This window comes from Manis javanica, chromosome 10, assembly GCF_040802235.1.
Source record: "Manis javanica isolate MJ-LG chromosome 10, MJ_LKY, whole genome shotgun sequence".
Classification (NCBI taxonomy): Eukaryota; Metazoa; Chordata; class Mammalia; order Pholidota; family Manidae; genus Manis; species Manis javanica.
Genome location: NC_133165.1, coordinates 60,730,439 through 60,757,331, shown reverse-complemented (window position 1 = coordinate 60,757,331; position 26,893 = coordinate 60,730,439). Strand labels below are relative to the sequence as shown.

Below are 26,893 nucleotides of genomic sequence, written 5' to 3'. Positions count from 1 at the left end.
GAATCAGCCAGAGCTGGGAAGGGGCACATCAGCTGAGTGTATAATGTATGATGAAGCCTTGAGGTCTGAGGAAGGATGAGAGTTGGAAAGGAGGCCAATGTAGCTAAAGATTAGAATTAAGAGCAAGAGGAGCTTGAGACGCATCTGGGGAGGTGGGCAGGGGCAAAACTCACAGGGGGCCTTAGAGGGTATCTGCACCCAAATGAGAAATTGAGTTAAAAGGTTCTGAACTGGTGAAGTCATCCAACAGAAGCTCATTTCTCCACAAAGCCTGTAGCCGTGTACAAAATAAGCAGTTTTAGAGATACTCTGTGTGTGCACTGGTCCGCAGGGTAGGGAACCCAGGCCGCTTCAGGCCTCGGTCCACACCACATCCTGCTGAGATCGGGGAGATGCTCCCCCTCCATCACGGGTTTCTCTGGTGCTGTACCCATCTCAGGGAAATCAGAAGTCAAGCCCAGAGGCATGGCTCTACAGTCTCACTGCCCCATAGCTTCAGTCTGTATACAACAGGTCTCTCTCCATCATCCTCCCTGGGACTTCAGTTGCTGTGATGTCACCGGACCCCACGCATGTCAGGTGGATCACCTGGTGGAAGAGTAGATACATCTTTACATGGAGATGACATAATCGAGGATCAGAACTGGGAAAAGTTGGTCTGTTCCCGGCTCCTTTATTTGCTTCTTGTCACTTTTTGGTATCTTCATTCTAATTTTTTTTAACAGGTTCTCCAATTTTTCTTTAATTCTAGGTCCTCAAACAGCAAGCATACTTTCAGGAAATAGAGTATGTTTAGGAAGGCATTTCAATATTGGTCACAGAGTAGACATACTCAGGGGTTTTTAGAGCCCCGTTTTTAAAGCTGGGGTCCATGATAAGGTTCCATGGCTTCCCCACTCACATGATATGCAGACTTCCATGAGTAGGTGTGTTTAGTGGACATTTGTGGTTTTAGCTTGTCAGCATCATTCCCTCCTCTCTCGGTAATATCAGGACACCCTTGAGGGCCTTGATCCCCCCTGAATAGTGCTCTGTTTTGGTGGCACTACCAGTCAGTAACCTGCACTTCCTGTAGCCATTGAGGGGCTAATCTAGCCCAAAGAATTCCTCAGAAAATCTTGCTTATGGCAGGGGGAAAATCACTGACAGCCATGAGAAATCATGCCCACTAGGAATTAGTTCCTGCTCTCTGGATCCCAGATCAGCTCTGTTTCCTCTTCCATTCCATTTCCTGCCACTAAATCCCTCTTTTCCTTAAATGGGCCAGAGTCAGCCTCTGTTGTGTGCAATGGATGATCACAGGGATGTGGTCTGGACCAAGGTCTGAAGCAGCCTGGGACCCCTTCCCTGAGGACTAGTGCACACACAGAGTATCGCTAAAACTGCTTATTTTGTACACAGCTACAGGCTTTGGGGAGAAATGAGCTTCTGTTGAATGACTTCACCATTTCAGACCCTTTTAACTCAATTCCTCAACTGGGTGCAGATAACCAATCTTTATTATATGTCAACTGTTGAGTACAAATTGTATGATTCCTTATTACCATTTTAAAATGAAAGGCTTTGAAAAAGGAAAGACATAGACAAGTGGAGCCACTTTGGGATCCAAAACACTAAAAGAAGAGACAGTTCCAAACTACACCCAACTTTTGTACCTATCCCATCCCTCTTTACCAGCAGAAAACTATTTTGGCTATATGCAAGGACAATCATTTTAAATTTAGGTTGGCTGTTTTGATTACCACTATTTAATCACACACATGTGCACACACATACTCTACTGAGCTCCGCTTCCATCTGTGCTTCCTCATCATTTCACATGGAGTGAGTTCAGGAAACTGTCTAGTCTGCTTCCCACAGGAACTGAACTGCCAGCGACAGTGGTGCCATCATTGCTTGGTGTTGGTCCCCTGAAGAAAGTGCTTCCGGAAAGTCATAGTAGGCACAGTGGAAATCCAGTTTTCATCAGTGAGAGCTGTGTTCGAATAAGGATTAGAACCAGGGTAAAGCAAATGCCCACTTTCAGTAGAACTCACACTGGCCTCCAGTGAGAAGGGGTCATGGCAGAGCGGTGTTCACCCACTATCATTTTACATTGGTGGGAGCTGAGGCCCACTGACTTTCACACGAGCACCATGGCAGCAGTCATTCAGGTTCCCTTGCTGTCTCTCCTAACTCAGAAGGTCAATCAGCAATTGTTTTAAAAATCTATTTCACTGTTCATCAGACTATTGTCCTGAATATAAATTTTTCATTCAAAAATCAACTTAGTACCATGCCTGTGCACAGGCCCTCATACAGGCCACTAGGTGATAGTGATGGAAAGATACACATTCTGATTGGATGGGCAAAAACTTAGCCAAGAAGCAATTTTCTTTAATAACTTATATTGATAACCATAAACCGAGGTATCACTTGCTGGGCAACTGGTACATTCTTGGAACTATGCAAGATGTTCCACATATGTGAGATCCAATCCTCCCAGCAACCATAGGATACCAGCTAGGTGTTACAGAGGAAAGTTTGTGTCTCAGTGGAAAACCACACATTGTTTGGTGCTGGCCTCCAGTGGGAAGGGGTCATGGCGGAGCAGTGTTCACCCACTATCATTTTACATTGGTGGGAGCTGAGGCCCACTGACTTTCACATGAGCACCATGGCAGTAGTCATTCAGGTTCCCTTGCTGTTCTCTTACAAGTTACCTGATTCTGCTTCTAAGAGGGGTGACTCTGAGCCTTTCATGGCTTTTAATGCTACTCTGTAGGTTACAGATAACAGATAGCAGTGCATAGATTCTGGTCTATGGATACCCAAATATATTCTGACTGGATGGAATTAAAGTGGCTTCTCCTCTCACTCACCGCCCCATTAGAAAAAGCCAGTTTCTATTTGTAAACTCATTTCCACATTCCTGTATGTCATATAAATTTGTGCTTCCTTTATTTCTACTGTGAAACAATTTAACATTAATCTGTTAGATAAAATCTTTAGAATGTGTTCATTTTATATCTGTATGAGAGTCACGATTTTATCTTTCTAAAAAAAAGTCTTTTAACAATGTTATTAGCTCCATTTTACAGATGGAGAAATTGAGGCTCAGAGTGAAACTACAACGACTTGCCCAGGACTACTAATGATCAAGTGACCTAGCCAGGGTTAAATCCCTGCACTTTCTGACTCCATAGCTTATGTGCTTTCTTCTAATTATGCACCTGTTCTGTGCCAGGCATATGCAACTGCATGTGGGGATATTGTTTTAAGTCATTCAGCTATTAATAGCCTCTTCTATGCTGGCACTATGGGGTTGTAAAATGTTCATGATATGATCTCTTCTTGCCAGATGATAATCAAGGTACACAAAAAAAGAAGAAAAATGCATGATGCGGGAAGGAGAGTAAGGGAGTGGTAAGAGTACAATGGAATTAATCTTGAAAGTTTTTAGGATATGACATTTTCTCAATCTGCACTGTCTAAATGGAAGGTCCACAGAGGAGGCTGAAAATCAAAGCAACAATTTGTAAATTTATGTCCTGAAACTTTAAGTACTGTCACTTAAGAAGTAAGCAAGGGAACAGGATTATACCACTGCTTGCAGATTTCTTACCTAACAAGGTTAAAAAAAAAGGTGGCAAATGAAACAAAGCACCTATTCTAATGTTTAGCCATTTGTATACCTAACTATTTTGCATGAACTTTCCAGTGGCCCTGATCTGACTGGGTTGTGCTTACAGCTCGTTGTCGTTGGCTCCTCTGTGTTTGTAGGGAGCTCTAAACTCCTTTAGATCAAACATCTTGAATGTGGCCCCTACTCCCTTTTCACCTCTTCTGGTATCCAACAGCATTCCTCTCTCCTCGCCTCTCTCTCTCATACGCACACACCTCTCACAACCTAGGTTTCTGGCGCCCGGAAGTGTCTGCCATTCCTCACCCACCAGGCTCTGCAACTCAGCCCTTGTTGAAGCTTTGTCTGTACATCACCCTTTCCACCCCACCCAGCCTTGGCAAGCACCTAGTCATCACTCAACATTCAATTTCAGTGTCACCTTCTTTACGAAATACTGCTGGTCCTCACTTGTGAAAATTAGTTTTCCCCTAGACGCATGTCGTTGTCAGCATGTATTTACCAAACCCCTGGTTGTACCTATTTGTTTACACATTTGCGCCCAGGGACAGTGCCTGGCCTGCTTCTGTCTCTCTTCTCCCATTTCCCACACTACCCGATGAATAGTTGGTTCTTAATAATTGGCTACATATGCATCAATCCAGGGATTCACCGACATGATAGGCAAGGCGAGGGCATATGGAAGGGATGGCAGACGGCAGCGCATCGCGGCAGGGGCCCGGGTGCGGAGTGCAGGTAGTGCGGGAAGCGCCAGTGGAAAACCGGACTCACCGCGAGTTGAGTACCTGTTCTAACAGGCCCCACTGCTTTCTGGGGATCGAGGCGGGGGAGGAAAACTTCCCCAAGATAGAGGGATGGTTTCTACTTTGTTTTGTTTTTGCGGTGCTTTCATAATTTTGGTGAAGATATTTTTAAGCCAGAGAGCAGGGCGGTTCGGTTTTCATTACCCGACTTGAAAATTTCCTCCAGTCCGCAAAGCTGCTCAGAGGCCCTTATCGCAGCGCCATAACCACATCCCCCGCTGAGCCTGATGCTAAATCAACACTCACATCAAAACAAACACGCACAGGTGTGCTGCACATACAGGCGGGAGAGCTTTTGTTCTAAGGCGAGAGTTAGCAAACTGGAGGGGGGATGAACCCCATCGTGACAGGTCACACACCCCAGTTCCCACAAGCCTGGGGTGGGGGCAGGGGGGAGGAAGGGTCACCGAAGGCCTCTGGGGGCTGCAGGTCCTTTTGAAATCAGGTCTGCCTGTGAGAAGGCTGCAGAAATGGGGTTTTGTGCTTACATGAAAAGCTCCTGTCAGGCACTGCTTCAAGCTCCATGGGGCTGCTTAGGAGAGGTCCACACAGTGTGGCTGATATACACGACTCCCAAGTGTCCTTAGCTGCAGTGCCTGGTGGGGACTGGAGACCAGCAAAGGTCTGTTCAGGACAGGAACTTCCATAAAATCTTGTTTCAGAGGAAAAGGAGGACGTTACAACCTCTGTCTACAGCCTTCCATCCTACAGAGCAGATTCAACTCTTCCCCAAGACCAAAACTCCTGTTCCTTTATTCCTGGAGCTGCCACCTGGGTGTCGCTGGGCCAGGTGCCTATAGGATGATGAGTGATAATAATTATCAGTAAGAAGAACCAGCCTGAATGCATGCTGGCCTGCCCTAAGTCCTTCATAGGTGTGCTAGTATTTAATCCCCACCTCAGCCCTAGGAGGTAGATATCACCAGCAGCGTCCTCTCCTTGAGAGTAAGGGAACGGAGGGTCAAAGGGATCAATTAAATTGCTGGAGGTTATGCAGCTAGCAGGTCCATGGCGGAGCCAGGTTTCAGTTTCAGGCAGTTGGTTCCGAGTGCGTGTTCTCAGACTCACAATATTGCCTCAGCTCTGGGCCACGGATTTGATGGCTCCCAACCTCAGCTGGACATTAGAATCACCAATGCCAGCACTCAACTCCAAAGACACTGATGTGTGTGCTTTGGGGCAGCCTGGGTATTTTAACAAAGTGATCATGTGTGTGCCCGTTGTAACTAGCCTTAGGCACTTAAAGAGTACAGCTGGTGTTAAGTAGGAATTCCCACCATGCTCTCCAAAGTTAAGCATCAGGGAGGAATGGAACTGGGAAGTGCAGCCACCAACCGTCTGGCTGGGCATGGTGCGATGACTACCGCTTGGGGAAGCACACCAGAAAGAAGGCAGAGGTGAGAAAAAGCGGTGCTAGAAAGACAGGAAACCAACCAGTAGACACCTATCTCCCCATAGTGGGAAAAGGAGTGGGCAGAGAGGACGTGCCAAGGGAGAAGCCTCGGGGGAGACCCCCTCACGCCTGCACAGACTGTTCCTGGAACTTAGCAGTACTACAAAGAGAGAAACTTGCCCTGTAAATCACACCTGTTGGAGCTACCAAGGAGGTATTTAGTGAGCAGTACAAGAATCTGTTAAAGCCAGGGGCTGGGGCTTGGGGTGGAAATGCTGGAAGTGCCGGTTTCCCCGCCCGCCCTTCAGTGGCGGGTCTGGAATCAGCCTGTGTTAGTTGCACGGTACATCCTCACCCTGGAGGCGCTCCTCCCATTTAAGGTGTGTTTCAGAATTATGAAAATCATTTCTATGAAAGACAAAATGTTTTAAAGTAGAAAAAATACATCACTCATAATTTTATCACCTAACAATTATTATTTAGAATATCCCATTATGTTGTTGTTTTTCCTGGACATAATTTTTTCCACACAATATTAGTCATAATATCTATGTAATATAGAGAATCTGCTTTTGCACTTAAAATAACATAAGGCTGTTTATTTCTTACATCAGTTTATTTCCTTCATAATTATATTAACAGTGACTAGTTATTGCTGGGTTTCTGAAGACTGAAGAATCTTTGAAACCATTCTATGGGGGAAAAAAGTTTGAATGAACATCCACTGTTGATAACAATTGTTTCTATTTTTACTTAAATATGTAAAGCCTAAAACCAGGTGTGAGCTTCTTTATTACTGCAAACTACCAGGACATCAAAACAATTTTACATGTTAGAAACAAAATTATAAAACCAATAAGATTCAAAATAATGGTATTAATTAAAACCAATAAGATTCAAAATAATGGTTTTAATTAAACGTGACAAACACCGTTCTGTGAGTTTAATTGTGGCTCACAGCTATGGTGCGAGCATGTGGCCTTCCTGGTGCCTGTAGGGTCAGTGCCATGCACGCCCTTAGTTCTCCCACTTCTCTCTCTGCTGAACTCTTAGGACCTACATGCACACAACCTGCAGGCACCATGGACCTTCACTTGGCATGTTTGCTTCCTTTATATCAGCCCTATTTTTCTCCTGTTCTCTCTAGCTCATGACCATTCGAGCAGTATCATTTGGGCCAATGTACATATAAACTCAGATTCCAAGTTGAGCCCTAAAATCTAATCCAAATGGATCTTTCAACCCACCTAGAATATGGCTATATTGATTTTAAGATTATGATTGAAAGGTAAACATACATGTAAAACTGCTTCATAGAGAATTTCCAAATCTAGAGGATTCCTCATGAGACCCCTGCCAGTCTGAGAAACATTGGTTTATTGACTGCCTCTCTTATACAGTAGCTGACTCACTCACCGTAAAAATGTATAGTTCCCTTTGCACAGATGAGTTACTGAGGTTTGTAGAGGTTGTGAAACTTGCTGGAGGACACGAAGCTGTCAGATGGAGGAGCTATAATTCTAATCTCCGCCTCTGCCATCCACAGTTCATTTCTGGGACCGAGTCTCACACTGCCTTCCACAATCTTTACAAAGTATTATTTTCCCATCTGGAGTTTAGCAGGTTTACACTGACATGGTCCAGGGCTAGAGATAAATGAATGTTTCTTTCCTTTAGAGAAAATGTAGCATCTGTCATTTGTGGTATGTTTATTTAGGTATAAAACTAACCTGACAAGGATGGATCCTTTAAGATATTTCTGTAGATTTGGCAGCAGCTTAGGTGACTGGCAGTAGCTTGCCAGTTATTAAATGGCTCTGAATATATGAAGATTTGTAATTTCCTTTTGAAAGGGCTTTGCCAAAGACACAGAGCCATGTGGCATAATCTTCAAACACACATTGGCATATACAGGAGCTCTGTTTGTGCAGACGGATTCTTGGAACCAATCAGACTAGCTTGGTATTTCATCTTTTGGCCCAATACTAGAAACTAGCACAAATAACACTACCCCTACCATGCACCCAAGTTCAGAATGATAAATCAGTCACCCTGTAATTACGGTGGGAGAGCCAGCTTTGCTCCCTTAGTGAGCAGACTGACGGATTTGCTTGGACTGGAGGCCTTTGGGCTCTCTGGGAACCTGGCTGACTTCCTTGTGCCCAGGCAGGCACTGCCCGAGATCGCAGGGTAGAGGTGAGTTCCCACTGTGCAGGTCCGCTGGGACCAAACTGGTCACTAAACCTGTTTGTCTTCTCTTCAAGGTCCATAGCTGTCACAAGTGAAACAAAGCAAAGGGCTGGGGACAGCAGAAAGGCGCAAGCTCTGCCATCAGGCTGTGCAGGCCAAAAGGCCACGGGGGCTGAGGCAGAAAGCCTGATCCCAGGTGGCTATCAACTTAATATTTGAGGATAGTCTCAGACAGAAGAGATTGGGCCAGGTTATCCTAGCAGCAGAGTTAGGTGGGCAAAATAAGACATCCAGAAAGGCCATTTTATACTAGGGGAAAGTTACCTTGTCCCTTGTCCAGCCTTGGTTCAAAGAACACATAAAAAGATTGCAGTTACATGTTAATAAGAGGGTGGATGGGTGGGTGAAAAGAGGAGGCAAACTCCTCAATCCTGCTGTGAAAATGTGCCTGTCAGTCACATTACAATTTAAACATCCTTACCTTGTAGCATTAAGCTTGATGGATGCTCCATCAATACATTCTCAGACTTGTGCCCAGAGGTGTGAAAGGCTCCCCCATGGATATGTTCCACCCGATTCCTGAATGACTTAATTGGGCCCTGCATGTCTCACTCATACGCCTTTCCCACATTTAATGAGATGGTTCATTTTCTGAGCTCAGGTTGGTATTTTGCCTTCCTGGCTGCCTCACCTTTGCTGCTGTGGTTTTCTCTGCTGGGAACCCTCTGCCTCTGGCTCCTCACATGCCTGGTGCCTCTGCAGTGCCCAGGCCTTGGTTCAGACTCCCCCTTCACAGAGGCCTTCCTCCCTGCCCTCCACTCCTAGCCACTCTCTGTCCCATATCTCTGTTGACTGCTTCACACACACTAGAATTATCCCATGTGTTTGTTTCCTGGTTTGCTCTCCAGACCCCCACCACCCTGTATGGGTTTGTCCTGTTCTCTGTTGTATCTCCCATGCTTAGGCAACATTGTGCACACGGTGGGTGTGTGTGGAGTATTTCCTCTTATGGAATGGGCCCTTGTGTAGCACCCATCAAATGCCAGACACCATCCTAAGAGCTTTACAAATATTAACTCATTGAATCCTCACAACAAGCCTAGCAGGGAGGTCCCAGGCTTATTTCTATTTTATAGGTGCCCACTTAGGATCTGAACTTGACAGTCTGATTCCAAGTTCTCTGTGCACTAGACAACTGCCTTATGGGGCATTTCTAGCATTTTTGCTTCTGTCATTACCATTACCTGAAGACTCAGACTTATTATAAGCTCTAAGTTCAATAAACACAAATATTACAATCCTAAAAACAGATCTGAAATGTATCTAGATGCCATACAAGGTTAAGAGTCATTAGGGTTAGGATGTCACTATCTTTAGGACATATGTGGACACAACCTTATTTCTTGGGTCCTGCCCAGAGACAGCTGTGTAGCCTCTGGTAGAGGAATGGGAAGTTAAATCCCAAAGTGGTACTGGTACCATAAAAGGCAAATATTTTCCTCTTCTAGCTGCCACAGCCACTGAAAGATGGATCAAATGGCTGGAGGATGCAGGGAGCCTCAGCAATGTTTAAGAACCTTGGTGGGTTTTATAATTTTCTCAGTGTTTTTAAATGTATTATTACTCCTAGAGGTCTACCTCATAATTTTGGTTGACTGATTTATTTAAATTAATCTATCTTAAATCAGTATAATAAACATGTGTACACTTATTTAAAAAAGTCAATACACTTCATTTGCATGCACCCTTGGGAAGTCCTTGAGAATTTTAGAAACATAGAAGGCTGCATCGTTTTTATAAAGAATTTCATATTTATCGTCTCATTTTATTTCAGAACACCATGAAAGTAGGCAAAGCTGGAATAATGCTATTTTTTCTAGCCTAGTAGACCCCCAGATCAAGGGTCTGAACTCCTGTTTTCTTCCTGCTTCTGTGGCTGCTCTCAGACCCCCTTTTTTGGTTCTTCATCTTCAAACTTGGAAGGTTGGCATGACCCAAACTCAGCCTTTGGGCATCTGCTTCCCGCACACCCATCTTCCTGGTGGCCTCCCTCATTCCTTGACTGTAAGTTCTGTGCTTATGATAATGTTGCTCCAAAGTATGTTTCCCGCTCTGTTCATCTCTTTAGCTCAGGACTGTTAGCCTCTTTGACATCTCCACTTGGTCACCTAATGAGTATTTCAGACTTAAATGTCTCAAACTGGGCTTCCGAAGTTGCCCCTGTCTGTCTTTCCCACCTTAGTGAAGGACTGCCCGCCCTGCATCTCTGGAGCCTGGCCACAGACCTGCAGAGCCCAACACCACTCCCTTTTCCCCTCCCCATCAGAGCTGTCACAGATCCTCTTGTTCTACTATTAAAATATAGTTTATCCAGAATCTGGCCTTATCTTTACATTCCACTGTTGCGGCCTGGGGCCAGACCATATCACCTTCTCCCCCACAGACTGCCTCATCCTAACCAGGATCCCAACTATTCTCAACACAGCAGCTAGAGTGGTTCTATTGCTGTCACATTATGACCCTCCTCTGCTCATACAACTTTAAGGACTGTCCCTGTCACTTAAAGTCCACAGTCCCTCAGTGACCTACCCAGGTCCCCATGCTCTGGCCCCCTGCCTCTCTGATGGACCCCCTGCTCCTTCCACCTCTCTCCTCCTGGCCACACAGCCTTCCTGCCATCCCTTCCACATCCTTCCACCTCAAGTCCTCTGCATATGCTCCTCTCTCTGCTTAGAGAGCCCTCCCCAGAGGGTTCCATGGCTTTCTCCTCCTTTCCTTAAGGTCCTTACTCAAATGTCACCTTCTAGTGACATTTCCTAGCCACCCTCTTTACTGCAGTGATGCAGCCCCAGCTCTTCCTACCCTCCTTCCGTTGCCTTATTTTCCTTTTTAACACTTAAATCATGATCTAGCATTCTATATGTGTTACATAAGCCTATTTCCTACCTGGTCTAAGCATAGCAGTAACAGACCTGATCCCACAGAGTGGGTGTGAGATTCAATGAGGTGGTGCCCAACACAGTGAATGTCCAGCAAGTATTAATGAGCTTATGCTTTGTGCCCAGAACACCAAGGGCAGCATCTTACCACAGTGGATGCCCAGTACATTGCTTTTTAACAAATCAGTGACTTGATTGGCAGAGTCAGCATCTCCATTCTTGTCTTTGTTCTGGAGCATAAGCGCCAGTGAGGAGCAGCCCGGCACTAACATGACGCCTGTGTCCAGCTCCCAATGGTTAGAGATCCTCACCTCAGTCTTCTTTTACAGCAGCGATCTGAGTCAATATGACTTCAATAAAGGTTCTGAAGAATAGGATGGGTTTCCCCCCAAGAGGAAGTCGTTACATAGGAGCACAACCTTTAAAGTGTACTCCGTAATAATGCCTTCTGAAGCATTTGTGCAATTAGATGTGTTTCATTAATTGTGTTTTCTCAGCAGAGCAATTTGAAAGAACATGTTCCCTTCTCTCTCACTGTCATGTTCTCATCAGCCTTTTCACAAATTAATCTGAATAAAAGCAGCTTCCCCTAAGCAGTAAGTTAAACTAAACCACTGTTCACATGATTACTACTTCATTGTGCTTTCACGCACATTCCTCGGTGCTTTTTAATTATATATAATTATGAGGGAACAGAGAGTAAAATCTATTTAATCTAAAGTGAAACCTGCTAAATAGGTAACATTTTCAGTTTCTGTTTTTTCTTTAAATATACGACTGTAACTCAGGTGTCCCGGCCCGCGGGACGAACGTGGAGTGTACCGGAGACGCCTGCAGAAATGAGACAAGCAAGAGACACAAAGAATGACCAGCAAGACAGGATGTCTGATCAAGCTGGCAAAGTTTATTGTTTACAGGCTCAATTTATACAAGTAGCAAGTAAGGGGTGGGTCAGGAGATAACTGGACTTTAGGTGGCGCCGGCGGGGAGGTGCAGAACGGTGATTGGGTCTTGGTAGGCACTGACGGGAACGGAGGACCCGAAAGAGAAGCGGGGGGTTCGCCATTCTGGGGGCGGGGGAGGTGTTTCTTGCTTAACAAAGGACAGAAAAGGCACATGCTGTGAGGTAGCCCAACTGCTAACTCTGACTTAGAAATGCAAATGTTGCTAGGTAAATTAACCCCAGCTCTAACCTAGGAGTTCACTAAATGTGCTTCTTAGTGATAGGGGAAAACTTGTTTCTAACGTGTGGATGGGTTCATTGTTGCTGACTTTATAGGAAAGATTTCCAGCTGATTTTACAGGAAAGATTTTTACTCAAAACGTTGCTGTTGTCTTAAGGCTCCTGTGACCGAATCTGCTTAAAGGCCCACAGATTTGCTCCCAACAGTACGACTGTAACTCAGGGAGCCCAGGTTCAAGAATGTAGACCCAAATCTTGCAGACAATGCAGACTACATGATTAAATGTTATCTGTTTCACATAGCTTGGTTAAAATTATCATGCAACTTGGCAACTCAAGTAGTGACAATCTGGGAGGGGATTATTTCAAATGCCAATTTTTTTCTCCTTATAAGATAATTGCCATTAAATGCAAACAAGAGTTAAACTTAATGGTGACATGTGGTTAAGATTAGAGTTACGTGTAGGGTTTCATGATAGGGTTAGAGTAAGGCTTAGGTTAAGGGTTACAGTTAGGAGTGGGTGAAGGTGGGTGTGAGATAGTGGCCAGGGTTATGATTAGAGTTAGGGTTAGGGTTTGATATTAGGTTTAGGGCTAGATTTAGGTTTAGGGTTGCAGTTAGGTGTGGGTGAAGATGAGAGTGAGGGTGAGAGTGTAGGAGTATGGGTAGAATTAGGGCTAGCGTTAGGTGGAGGATTCACTTTTGCTTTTGACTAACAGTGAGGTATGGGTAAGAGAAGGGTTAGAGGCTAGGATTAGTTAGGATTAGGTGTATGGTGATAATATGGTTAAGTTTAGATTTAGGATTAGTTTAATGTAAAGGTTGTGGCTAGATTTAGGTTGTGGTTTACGAGTAGGGGTGGTTGAAGGTGAGAGTGATGTGTTGGAGGTTGGGGAAAGGTTACAGGTACAGTCAGTGTAGAGTTAGGTTTAGGTTAAAGCTACTGTTAGGGTGACAGACAGCTTTACGGTTATGGTGAGAGTTAGGGGTAGAGTAAATTTAGGGTTCTGGTTCTCTATGTAACTCAGGGAGAGAGTGAAGTTTAGGAGGAAAAGGTTTAGCGTTACTGTTAGGGTAAACATTAGCTGTAGGGTGAGATTATGCTACTCTTAGAGATAGGTTTAGTATTCAGTGTTAGGGTAAGGGCCTGGATTAGGCTTAGGGTTAAAGTTAGGTATGAGTAAAGGTGAGGGTCAGGGGTTAGGGGTGGTGGCAAGGGTTAGGCTTAGGGTTAGAAGAATAAGCACAGTCAGAAAACAAAAAGAAAGCAATTCACCATGCTTCTAGCCCAGTCCTGCAGGAACAGAGATTAATTCCACAGGAATCATTTCCATGATACCAGTGACCCTCAAGGAAATCATGTGCATAAAGGTCAGACTAACAAGAAAGCTATGCACCTAAAGAGCAGATCTTTGGAAATAAATGTTTTATCTGCTGCAGTTCTTTAGCATATGCAACTGGGGCTTGAACAAGACATGGTTTTTTCTTTGGATTCCTACATTTCTGGGTTAGGGTTTGGGTGAGAGTCCACAGGTATTGTTCAGGGTTAGGGTTCAGATTCACATTCAGGGGTTAAGGTTAGGGTTCAGGGGGTCAGTTCAGGGTAAGGGGTCAGTGTTACTGTTGGGATTTGTGTTGAATTGTAAGGGTTTCAGTTTGGGTTCAGGACTTCAGGATCCATTTCAGGGGCTCAGTTCTGGGTTAAGGTTTGGGTTTCGGTTCAGGTGTAAGGTTTCTGTTTGGGTTCAAGGATTTGGTTTATCAGATTCTGGGTGTTAGGTTTGGAGCATGGATTAGGATTAGATTCAGGGTTAGGTTTAGGGTGAAGTTATAGTTTCACTTTGAGGTAGGGTGAGGGGTTAGGATTAGTTGTAGAGTTAAATTTATCTATAGCCTAAGAGTGAGGTGTGGGTGAGGGAAGGGTAAGTTTCTAGGGTTAGAGTTAGGCTTTGGTGGAGGGTAAGGTATAGTTTGAGAATACTGTTACACTGAAAGTTTGGGTTAGTTTGTATTGCTAAATTTAGGGCTATATTGAGGTTTAGGGTTACATTTTGTGTGGGGGAAGATGTGGTTGAGGATGAGGGGTTAAGGGCACATGTAGGGTTAGTGTTAGGGTTAGTTTTAGGATGAAGTTATGATTAGGGAAGGACTTAGGGAACGGGTTTAGGATTTGGGATAGCAATAGAGTTAGTTTAAGTGTTATGATTTCGTGTGAGTGAGGGTGAGGGTTAAGTGCTGGGACTAGCTTTAGATTTAGAGTGAAGAGTTAGGTGTAGGCTGTGGATATGGTTATGGTTAGACTTAGGTTTAGGGTGAGTAATAAGTTTGGAGTTAGGTTGAGGTTTAGGATTACAGTTAGGCATGGGTGAACATGAGGGTGAATGTGAGTGTTCAGTGTTAGTGGCCAGAGTTAGAACTAAGATTAGGTTTAGGGTTAACTGTAGGGTGAGGATATAGTTATAGTTACAGTTATGTTTCAGGTTCAGTGTTAGGGTAGGGGTTAGGTTTAGTTTTCAGGTTATGGTAAGGTTGCAGGTGAGGTGAGGGTGAGTGTCCAGGGTTATTAATGTTACAGTTAGGTTTAGGGTGGGATGGGTTTATGGCGTCAGTTAGGTTTAGGGTAAGGGCTTAGTGTTAGGGTTAGAGCTCAGTTCAGGTTTAGGATGATGGTTAGCTGTGGATGAAGGTTAAGGTGAGGTTGAGAGGTTAGGAGTAAGGGTAGTTTAGGGATAGGTTTAGGATGAGCTTGGTTAGCATTAGAGTTAGGATTAGGCTTTATATAAGGGTTAGCATTGGACATAGATTTCAGTTTCTAGATCCAACTGAGTGTGGGTGGGGTTGAGGGATTAGGTTTAGGATCAGCGTTAGGATTAAGGTTATCTTTAGGTGTAGGGTAAGGATATGGTTGCAGTTAGCATGCAGTTTAGGATTCAGTATTAGGTTAGGATTAGCTTTAGGATTCGGCTGACAGGTGTGTGTGAAAGTGACGGTGAGGGTGAAGGGTGAGTGTTAGTGGCTAAAGTTAGGGTTTGGGTTAGGTTTAGGTGTAGTGTAAGGTGATGATATCTTTATGGTAAAAGGGTTACGGTTTAATGTTAGCATTAGGACTACAGATACGTGTACTATTATGGTTAGGTGTGGGTGAAGATATGGGTGAGTGTGAGGGGTTAGGGGTGTATGAGGTGTTTGGGTTAGTGTTAGGTGAAGGGTTAGGGTAAGGATGAAGGTTTGATTTGGGTTAGAGTTGGGATTTGGGTTAAGGGTGAGGGTCAGCATTAGAATTAGGTTTAGAATTATGGTTAAGTGTGGGTGAAGGTGAGGGTGAGGATGAGGGTTTAGATTTAGTGGCCAGGGTTAGGTTTATGGTTAAGTGTTGGGTGAGGATATGGTTATGGATAGAGTTAGGCTTTGCATTCAGTGTTTGGGTTTGGGTTAGATTTAGATTTAGGGTTATGGTAAATGTGGGTTTATGGTTGGTGGCCATGGTTAGGGTAGGTTTAGATGTAGGGTAAAGTGTAAGGTTACAATATTATTATGGATATAGTTAGGGTTTGGGTTAAGTGTTTGGGTTTGAGTTAGGTTTAGGTTTAGGGTTACACTAAGGTGTGGGTGCATGTTAGGGTGAGCTTGAGCTATAAAGGTGAGTGGCCAGGGTTAGGGATAGAGTTAGGTTTAGGGTTAAGCATAGGGTGAGGATTAGTTATTATAGGTTATAATAGGACTTAAGGTATTGTTTAATGGTAAGAGTCAAGGCCGTATTTAGGATTAGGATTATGTTTATGTGGATGTGGTGAAGATGAGAGTGATGGTGAGGGTGGAGGATTACAGGTATGGTTAGGATCTGTTAGGTGAAGGGTGAGAATATGGTTGTGGTTAGAGTTAGGTTTGGGGCTTAATGTTAGGTTAAGGGTTTGGTTTAGGTTTCGGATAATGGTTATGTGTAGGTGAAGGTGAGGGAAGAGTGAGGAATTGACAGTAGGACTAGGGGTAATGTTAGGTTTCCTCTTGGGTGTAGTGAAATGATATGGTTACCATGAGAGTTAAGATTCGGGTTTAGGATTCGGGTTATGGTGAAGGTTAGGATTATGATTAGTTTTAGGATTAAGTGTAGGGTGGGTTTATGATTGCAGTCAGAAAACAAAAACAGTGCAATTCACCATGCTTCTAGCCCAGTCCTTCAGGAGCAGAGATTCATTCCAGAGGAATAATGTCCTCAGTGTTGCTCAAGGAAATCATGTGCATAAAGGTCAGACGAACAAGAAAGCCACATGCCTAAAGTGCATCTTCGGAAATAAATGCTGATTCTGCTGCAGTCCTTTAGCATATGCAACCGGGGCTTGAACAAGACAGGGTTATTTCTTTGGATTCCTATAGGACCAGGTCAGGGATTCAGGTGGGAGTCAGCAGTTGATGTTCAGGGTTCAAGGTTTGGGTTCAGATTCACATTCAGGGGTTCTGGTTTGGGTTCAGGGTAATGGGTCAGGGTTAGGTTTTGGGTTCATGTTCAGGGTTTCAGGATCCACTTCAGGGGCTTGGTTCAGGGTAAGGAGTCAGGGTTAGGGTTTGTGTTTGGCTTCAGGGCTTTCGGTTTTCAGTTCCAGGGTGTCCGGTTTCAGGCCCAGATTAGGATTACATTCAACTTTAGGTTTAGGGTAAGGTTTAGGGTGAAGTTATATTTTCGGTTTGAGTTAGGGTGAGGGGTTAGGGTTAGTTGTAGGTTTAAGTTTATCGTTAGCCTAAGAGTGAAGTGTGGGTGAGAGAAGGATTAGGATTTAGGGTTAGAGTTAGGTGTACATTGAGGGTTAGGTGTAGTTTGAGGATATGTTTATACTGAAGGTTAGTGTTAGTGTTAGTGTTTATTGTTAGGGTTAGGGCTAGATTTAGGTTTAGGGTAACGGTTGTGTGTGGGTGATTATGAGGGTGAGGATGAGGAGGTAAGGGTATGTGTAGAGTTAGGGTTAGGGTTAGTTGTAGGATGAAGTTATGGTTAAAGGTAGAGTTAGGTGTTGGGTATAAGTTAAGGGTTAGCAATAGAGTTAGGTTAATGGTTATGGTTCTGTGTGAGTGAGCGTGAGGCTTTAGTCTTAGAGCTAGAGTTGGGGTAGGATTAGGTTTAGGATTAAGTGTAGCGTGAGGATATGGCTATGGTTACAGTTATGTTTCAGGTTCAGTTTTAGGGTTGGGGTTAGGTTTAGGTTTCTGGTTATGGTAAGGTGTGGGTGAAGGTGACAGTGAGGGTGAATGCTATTTTTAGGGTTATGGTTAGGTTTAGGGTAGGTTTATGATTACAGTCATACTTAGGGTAAGTATAGGTGAAGATGGGAGTAATGGTGAAGATGGAGGGTATGGGTAGGTTTAGGATTTGTTTGAGGTGTAGTTTGAGAACATGGTTATGGTTAGAGATAGGTTTTGGGTTTAAGGTTAGTATAAGTTTTTTATTTAGGTTTAGGGTTATAGTTATATGTGGGTGAAGGTGGGGGTAAGGTTGAGGAGGTAGGAGTAGGTGTAGTGGTAGGTTTAGTTTTCATTTTGGGTTTAAGGCGAGGATATGGTTACCATTAGAATTCGGGTTAGGTTTTACGTTTAGGGTTATGGTGAGTGTTAGGATTAGGGTTGGGGTTAAAAGAAGAACCACAATCACAAGTTGTCTTGCCAGTGGGTTTCAGCCCTGGGCAAGTTTGCTATGGATTTGATGTGACTAAAGAAACTGACAGCAAAATGCTGTTTGGGTTAAAAGGGTTATACCCAACTTTATTTCCAGGTGGCAGATCAGTCACTAAAATTCTGTTCACTCAGAGTGAGTCTGCATGCAGCAAGCCGGTCTCTGCCTCTGGGCACCTCTGTCCACCCAGCTGTCCTGCACAGCTGTCCTCTGGGCCTCTCTGCACAGTTGTCCTGCACAGCCATCCTCTGGGCCTCTGTCCTCGGTGCTGCCACCACTCCAGCCTCTGCTCTGCTCTCCTGCAGCCTTGCAGCTCTGCCACTGTGTTGTGCCCAGAGCACTGGGCAGAGTTCTTTTCATAGAGTCAACATACATGTAGTGCCCACAGGTGTGCAGTGAGCTAGTCGGCCATGGCCAGGTGAGAATCCTGGCCACAGGAACTCCCATTTTATCCACACAAGTGTAAAAAGAGCTCAATTTACCAGGCTTCTAGCCCAATCCTGTTGGAATAGAGATTCATTGACAAGAATCATTTCCTTTCTGTAGATACAAATGTCCCTCAAGGAAAGCATGAACATAAAGGTCAGGCTAACAAGAAAGCCATGCACCAAAAGAGCAGATCTAAGGAATGAAATGATGATTCCACCGCATTGCTTTATCATAGTCAACTGGGGCTTGAATAGGACATGGTTGTTCCTTTGGATTCCTAAAGGTCTGGGTCAGGGGTCCAGGTGAGATTCAACAGTTTAGGTTCAGGGTTCAGGGTTAGGGCTTGGATTAGTGTTCAGTGGTTCAGCGGCTCAATTCAGGGTAAGGGGTCATGGTTACGGTTGTGGTTCAGGTTCAGATGTAAGTCTTTGGGTTTGGGTTTAGGATTTTGGGGTTTCAGGATCAGGATATCTGGTTTGGGCCCCAGGTTAGGGGTGAGCTTTAAGATTAGGGTTAGGGTTAAGATTAGCATTATGTTTAGGGTAAGAATATTTAGCTATTGAATGTCAGTTACAATTAGAGTCAGGTTTAAGGTTCAGTGTTACAGTTAGGGTTAGGGTTAGGATTCTGGTTACAGTTAGGTGTGGGTGAGCACTTAATGAGATTTAATTATGGTTACCTATCAGGAAAAGTGAGCTCATGCTGCAAAAATAACTGTAAGAGTAAGAAATAACTACAAATTCCCAGTGGTGTGAAATAATTAAAAGCTATTTATTGCTCAAGGTGCATGTCTCTCATGGAGTAATCACTGACTCAAACTTGCCACTTGCTCTGATGGAGTAACCAGAAGTCTAGAGGGTCCTGCCCCAGCAGTTAAATGCTGCAGACTGAAGGCAGCACTATCACCTGTGCGCCTACCTCATTGGCCAGAATGAGTTACAGAGCCACACTTAGCCCACCAGGGGCCAGGAAGTGCCACCCACCACATGCCTGGAAGGCAGGAACAAGCATTTTTGGCAAACAACACTTAGGACATCCACTGTTTCTGTTGCTGTTATGCTTCTGAAGTGAAATCATTTGGTGCTCTCAGTTTGAGTGGGCTTAACCTCTTTGGTTGCTGGCTGTCACTGCTGGTTAAGGAGAACTGCAGGCTTCCGGGAAGGGCTTCAAGTGGGGGTGTCTTGGCGTACAGCCGGTTAAGCAGAAGGCTCTATTTAGCTATTAAATGTCAGTCTGAGCCACTGAACCATTTGCAATAGAAATGACTCAAAAATGTCCTCCATTAAAAATAAAAAGACCAGTTCTAACACTTTAAACATGTTAGCTCAAAGACAACACTGGAAATACTGTCCATACCTGCAGTTGATGTCCAAAACTCTGCATGGTTTCTCAACACCCAGTAGTTCTTGGAAATAAATTTATTTAGACATACCCAGGTGTATATGTATTTATTTGCTTTGAATTCCTCCAGGACCATCTGGATGCAAAAAGAAAAGAAGACTTACAGTTAGCTCTTGATTATCAGTACTAGCAGTTGGTAATCTTGAACAATGGGTATTTATTTGCCTTTCACTGGGCTGCTTCTTCTGTTCTGTGGCCCAAATCCCTGCCTCTCAGCATGTGATCCTTCTGGGGTTCCTTCTCCAAAGGAAGGGTCATTCATTTAATTGCCCTATGCTCTCTATTTAATGGTCCCTCAGATTGACTGGGCTCCTGTTAGGGAGTGGGCATGCTGGTTGGTGAGGGCTGGGTTTTTGACTCCTTTTTCAGCTCTAAATACCTAGATAATTTATTCTGGGTTCTCCCATTGCCATAGCATTGATGGAGAAAAGAGAAGTTCAGATTTCAGAAGTCAAGACTGGCTTGAAGAACAGGAGAGCAAAGGGAACTCTTTTTCTATAAGAATATTACTGGAAAGGAAAAGTCCTACAGCTATTGTCACACCCATCCCCAACCTGCCCCATAACACACACCTACACACCTTTCCTTTACACTAGCCCCCACCAGCATATGCTGACTTCATAGGCAGAGGTAGATGTGTTCAGATTATGGGCCTACCATCCATTGTAGCTGTATACATGGCTGTTCTAAACTTACTTCACAGGCAAAGTTAAGGTTCAATAACACATAACATAAAGGGCTATTGTGACAATTAGATAGTACATGTCAGTTCTTGGCACAGTTCCTGGCACATTAAATTTCTAAATTATTTGCAATTGTTACTAATTAACACCCAGATTAGGTTTTATCACATCTAGGAACTCTAATGCAATTCAAATTCTTCTATACAATATATTGGTTTTCAACTATGTATTAATTAGAGTAAGCTAAAACCCTATAATAAATTGACCCAAAATACTTTAGCTTAAATGTAGTCAAGGTTTATTTCTCTTATTGCCGTCCAGGGAAGAAGTTCCAGGCTGGGGACTGGGGGAGGTGGCAGAGAGTTGTCTTTGTTCTGTACAGTCACATAGAAACTCAGGATGATGTCACTTTCTTGTCCTCAACATGTGTCTTTCCGACATTACTCTGGTCTTTGTCTCTGCCATTTTCTCTAAGGCAAGGGAGAAACATGGAGGAGCATGTGTGGGATGTTGTGTGACACAGGCACGCCATGTCTGTCAGAGTCCACTGGAGAGAAATTAATCACAGGGCCACAGGTTGCTGTAAGGGGGACTGGGAGATGTGCTGTAGCTGGGCCCAAATGCCCCCTGCCATGAGGCAATCAGCCATCTGTCTCAGACTCCGACCCTTTGAGATGTGCTAGGAACATATTTTCAATTAAACTATTGGCTCCTTGAATTAGAGACTTTGTTTCAGCCTTAATTCACAAAGTTATGTTCAGTGGCAGACATAAAATTGCTCTCCTAACATGCTTTTTAAATTGACAGCACTCCTATTCATTTAGGAGTACTATACTTTGGCTAAATTTCCCAGATTTTATCTCCATTGTATCTGAATGTAACTTCGTAGTTACTTCCAAGGAAAACAAAATCAAGTTTTTAATAGGTTTGCTTAGGGATTTTATGTCTTTGACAATTCATTCTTTGTAACAATTCAAATGAAGACATTGATGACAAAAACACTAAGAATTTTCTAGTGATGTGTGGATTCCATTAGCACCTCCCATTACTAAAGTGGTTCATTATAATTATTTACTGATACATTATGGAGTCCATTAGGTTCTCAGTGTTATATTCCAATCATCTTTTTAAACTACAGATTAATAAATGTTTTTTTCTTGAAGATAAGTAGCATTTATGAAAAAAGTATAGTGGATAAATCATAATTTTGTAGGAATTTCAGGTTAAAACTCTGGTGTCACCCTTTTTTAAGAAACCTCTGATTTTAATCTACAAGTCTAATAAAAACACATGCTTGGATTGGTAGGACAGTTTTCTTACCTCAGTTATGATTTTTAGAAAAGCATGCAAAAAAGAACCAAGAAAAGGGTAAGAGATACATTACAAGATAGGGTATAAATAACAATAGAGCACAGAAAATATTTAAAATTTCCCCTCCTCCAGGCACTCGTGCCAATTATTGTCTGATATTCCTCTGATATTTGGTGATGTCAACCAAACTTGGCTCTTCAAAGCACTTTGTTGCTTTGCCAGCTGCTTCTGGTCCTCCTCTGCTAATTGCATGTGCTAGACGCAGACTAGAAGATGGGAGGAGGGAGAAGCAACTTCCTTCTCTGCATTTGTTTTCTGCTCTTGTTGGATCTGCCTTGCAAAGTGTCTTGTTCCCAGAGTCACCTTTCATTCCAGTAGCAGCAGTTGAAGCCAGGCTGCTGCTGTTCTAAGGCTCAGAGTCAGCTTGCCACACCCTGCAGGAGGTCAGCAGCAGCCAGCTGATACCCTTTCCTCAGCGATCTGTGTCCCTGTGTCCCAGGGTCAGGCAGCCCCTTCTCCAGGCTCAGAGAGACCAGCCTCAGCCAAACAGCTGCCCCTTCTAAGATGTCTGATTTGGGCCCTATGGGCCCCACCTCTGAGCTTCTGATTCTAAATTGTAGTAATTCAAGCACCTTCCCTCTGTTCCTCCAGGCCTGGGAGAGGTAGGTGCTTCCTACTGCTGCAACTCCTATGATAGCCTTCTCTTTTTGCCTTTTTGCTTTTTCAATATCCAGCTAACAAGTTTTTATACTTTCTCTGTGAAAATGTCTCATGCAGTTTCCATCTCCTGACTGAGTCAATGTCTGAATGATACAATGCTTGAAGCTCCTTCTCTCAACAAGAAAGACCACCAGAATGCTGAATATTTGAATCACATCATCTTAACCATCTGGAGATTTAGATTTTTTTAAGGTTCAGTTTCATGATCTACCCTTTTACTAAAAGTAACACTTAAAAGAAACAGCTAAATGTGATTTGCTTCTGCAGTTGGTGTGTGGATGTGGGCTAGCCAATGGCTAGATTTTTGAGATAAGCTATGCCTCTACTTCTATTAGCTTGAGAATGAATAAATTTTTTAGATGAGCTATGCCACTGATTCTATTAGCTTGGAGCCAAATCTTTCTCTGCCTCATTTTGCCCTAGCTGTATGGAGGGAAAATAGAACTTGCCATCGAGTGTCCCTTACCACACCTTCAGATGGGTGCTCCAAAGATCGTAGTAACAGAATTGTTCCTTAGATGCAAACTTTTTCTGAAGTGCTGACATTTTAAAGTGTTTGTTTAATGGACATGTTTCTAAAACACCGAACTTAGTTCCTGTGCTGCAATAGAAGATGTTTTTTTCCTTTGGGATCATTAGTAGGTGGAGAGGTTCCCTATAAGCAAAAGAGCCCAGGCTAATTATAATGAGGGAGCTGATGAGGTGTTAGGAACAGCTAAGGTTAACAGTTACTGAGGCTCACTACATGCCAGGTTGTCCTCTAGGCCCTTTTACACATTATCTCATTTAATCCTATAACAGCCCTGTAAGAGAGGTACCGTGATTATCTCTTTATTGATGAGTAGATGGGGTAACAGGTAGAATTACTGTCCAAGATTCTACAGCATATAGTGACAGAGCCAGAATTAAAGTCTGTCTGATTTCAGCACCCACCCTCTACTTCACTGTTTCTGTAGGTTTTGTGTTTTTACTTCTATTCTTATTTATGAAACAAATTCAGGACCAGCTATGTGAAGGCCACTGTGCTCAGAACTGTGGGTGTTATCAAAATGAGCCAGACATGGCTTTGCCTTCAAGAAATCTACAATCTAGTAAAACTAGGAGATTAAAAGAAGTATGCAGTACAAAGCAGTATGCAAACGCAGGTTGTGTCCTCAGGAGCACCCCAGAGAGGGAATGCCGCCTGAGGTCAAGGAGTCTCCATGGGGAAGTCTACGGTGACCAGGACACTGAAAGACTGGGGGCCCGGGGGGTGGGGAAGGCGGTCAGGAGGACAGGGGCAGACAGAGCGCCCTGCAGAGAGCAGAAGGCAGAGCCGCGCAGGGCGGCGGTGGCCGGGTGGCTAGGAAACCAAGCTGACTCTCCCGACAGTTTGCTGTTCGCTTTCATATTCTCTGCCATGTGTGAGAGCACTGAAGTTGTTAAAGTGACAATAAATGGGTGAGACATTAAAATCTAAAGCATCTGAGATCATTAAGAACCTCTTTTAGGTAGCCCTCACTATGTGACAGGCATAGGTCAAAGCACTTCTATCTTCACAACCCGAGGAAGCAGGTTTTTACAAGGGCAAAAATGAGGCACAGAGAGGTTCAGTTAGTTGCCCAGGGTCACTGGGCTAGCAAGTGGCTAAACTGGGATTTGAGCCCAGCCTGTCTGGCTCTAACTCTGATGGTCTTGATCTGAGCTGTTTTTAAGAAAAGGAAAAGGAAAAAAAAAATAAGTTAAATTCTCTCTGAAGTTTTCCCTGAATGCAAATAACACTCAGGAGGTCTCTCTTTGGGTCCTTTGCCCCACGGGGCTTCGAGTTACATGGGACTGATGCTTCCCAGGATGGGCTTGTCTGTATCCCCAGAGACTATATGGCTTTGAACATGGGAAAACTTCTCAACCATCAGCATGTACTCAGTGTCTGCTGAGTGCTTGGCCTGTGGTTTGCTCTGAGCGTCTTTACTGGATAGCTGTGTAATCGCTAGAAAGAGATAAACATCTTAAATGTTGCACTTAGCTCTCTATTGTAATAACAACACAAGTTTTTTCTAATACCATTTTGGACTTTAGGAAACTTCTCACCTAAGTTGGGTCAGTCCTTCAAGATCCCAAGAAATAAAGCTGTCAGTGACTCTTTTCTTCTTGTTCCTGCCCTGACAATATTCTGATTCTGGTAAAACAAACAAACAAACAAACAAATACATACAAAGTATGTATTTTCTGGATGCCAAGAAGAACTGATGGGAACAAGGCAAGTGCAAATGAAAGGAGATTTACTTACTATCAGAAAAAAAATCAATGCCAGCCACAACCTCTCTGTTGAGGGTGACAGAATCTGTTGCAATAATGGAGGATGTTTCATCTTTTCTGACCTGCTCTGATTTGTTTCTCATTCCTGAGATTTTCCCTGGAAGAGAATTAGAACACACTTTATTAAACCAAACTGAACAGCAATTAATCTTTTCTTTATGATTCTGAAGCTAATTTAGTACATTGTACAACAGAGCAACCATTATTGTGAACATTATTTGGTTTCACAAAAACTGTTCTGATTATTTGAACTTCCAAGGTATTTAGATTTTAGATAAATAAGAGTTTATTATGTTTGGATTCTGTGCAGAGTTTTGTGAGATAAATTTTTCCCTAAATTTTAGAGTAATAAGAATTGGTCATTTATAAGCATGATTTAGACTTGTAAGGATATTTAGACATAATCTAGTCTCGAGATCCTTTATTTTCTAGGCTCACCCATGAGAAAGGACTTATCAAAGTTTCAGGCCTCCCTGCTCAGTGGTCTTTCTCTCTCTTCATGTATTTGACTGAAAAAGCAAGACCTTTTTCTGCTTGGCTCTGATACTGGCCCATCCTAAATGAGATTCATTCCCACCTGAGGGGACTAATGACTTAGAGGAGGCCAATTCTGACTCTATTTTCCTTACCTCTCCCATCTGTCTTCTCAACTTCAAACTGAAAAAGTGGAAAAGTATGTTGGTGTCAGACACAATAGTACTTATATTCAAATCAAGAACTGCAAAGTCATTTGCATTTTTGCTTTGCCCATATGCTGTGGTAAAATGTGAGGTTTTAGAGCTAATTTTGCATCTGTACAGAGATTCTAAATCTAAATCCAATTTTCCTTCATTGAACGAAGTAAGCAATATTTTTAGGTAAAATTAATTTAATGCCTCTGAATAGAAATCCAATTAAGAGCACCTTTAGCCACACTGAAGTAGACACTGGAGGCTCATAAAATACCCTCTTGGCTACCCATGCTTGGCACTACCTAGAGATGAGAAGGCCTCCTTGTGAAGTCCTTTGGGCACTTGTGCAAATCACTCCCCTTTACTGGTGTCCAGGCCGAGATGCCTTGCCCATAGTCCTGCACAGTGGTCAATAAAGCCCCAGGAAGGCCCCAGGGGGCTGCAAATGCTACCTAGCAGCAATATTTGTTATTTTCTAATTTACAGCCCTGCACTCAGTCATATCAAATGGAAGAGCAGCTGAAAGTTCATCCTTGTCTCCTTAGTTCCAGCAAAGGTGGGGATTAAAGTTTAAATAGATGACTTTTTTTTTATAACTGCACTTGCAAGCTTGGAGCTCATAATACTCTTCCTCTGAGCATTATTTTACCTAGAGCCTGCTGATCTGCTATTATGTGAACTGTAAACTCTACTCAAAAGGGAGGCGATGTAAGGATACCTAACCTGCCAGGTGAGTCAACCAGCTGGTTCTGATGTGCTGGAGACAAACTGTTCATACCTGCTTAGTGTGCAGAGGAACTGAGGCAGTTTGACAGGGAGTTTCTTAATTTAACAGGGATTGCACAATCCCACTGGCTTTCTGACAGTCCACTCATCCCTCTTAAGGACCTTAGTGTGGTTTTCCTCTCCAGCCTTTAATTTTTCTCCATGGTCATCTGAGAGGGTCAATAGTTGGTGAGTACAGGGAAAATGTGGCCAAAATAAAAAGTACCCTCAACTTTGCTATTGTTAGAGAAATGCAGAGAAAATAATCAATGAAGAGGAAAATGCATTTGGATAAAGCAGGGGATGTTATGTGGAAAGACAAGTTTAAGGCCCAGAAGGGGGAACACTGGTAAAATCATGTTCTATTAATTATGCTTCTTTGGCTGCAAGTTGCAGAAAGTGTTCAACAAGGAAAAATTAAAAGAAAATAAAATTCTATTTTTTAACAAGTTGAATGGATACTGAAGTATATGACCCATGTCTAAGAAGAATTGCTTGAGAGGGTTACCCCTAACAGAATCCAGTGACTCCCTTTGTCTGGATTTCTCATGGTTTTGTTGTTTGTTGCAATATGTTCTATAGGTCCTACACTGGACTGAGCATTGCCCTGGACCCACAGGCCATGGCTAGAGTGCTTTAAGCATTCACATTTTATAAATGGCTGATGACAGCCATCTCTGGTCCCCAAAGAAGCTGGGAAGCCATACTAAAAAGTATCCAAGACATGTCTTCCTTTGTTGTTTGAAAAATGAATATTCACAGTATTTTTCTGGAAGAGTTTGCAGGTTGGGCAGCAGGGATAAAAGAAAGGGCCCAAGAGAG

At 43.4% G+C, this 26,893-nt stretch overlaps 1 long non-coding RNA gene across 5 annotated transcripts in view; it reads right to left on the bottom strand.

Annotated features, from left to right (window-relative positions):
• Positions 1-10,410: 10,410 nt before the first annotated feature.
• LOC140844100 (uncharacterized) overlaps positions 10,411-26,893 on the bottom strand; it is a 49,894-nt gene continuing 33,411 nt past the window's right edge. For 2 of the 5 annotated variants that reach the window (XR_012122322.1, XR_012122321.1), the window contains exons 5-9: positions 25,265-25,292; positions 24,607-24,732; positions 24,408-24,495; positions 19,579-19,699; positions 17,856-18,293 (exon numbers count right to left, since the gene is read on the bottom strand). This is a non-coding gene — a long non-coding RNA (uncharacterized lncRNA). Of the gene's footprint in view, positions 11,312-17,855; positions 18,294-19,578; positions 19,700-24,407; positions 24,496-24,606; positions 24,733-25,264; positions 25,293-26,893 lie in introns of those variants that run through there. The other 3 variants (XR_012122323.1, XR_012122325.1, XR_012122324.1) reach the window with 3 other exon arrangements.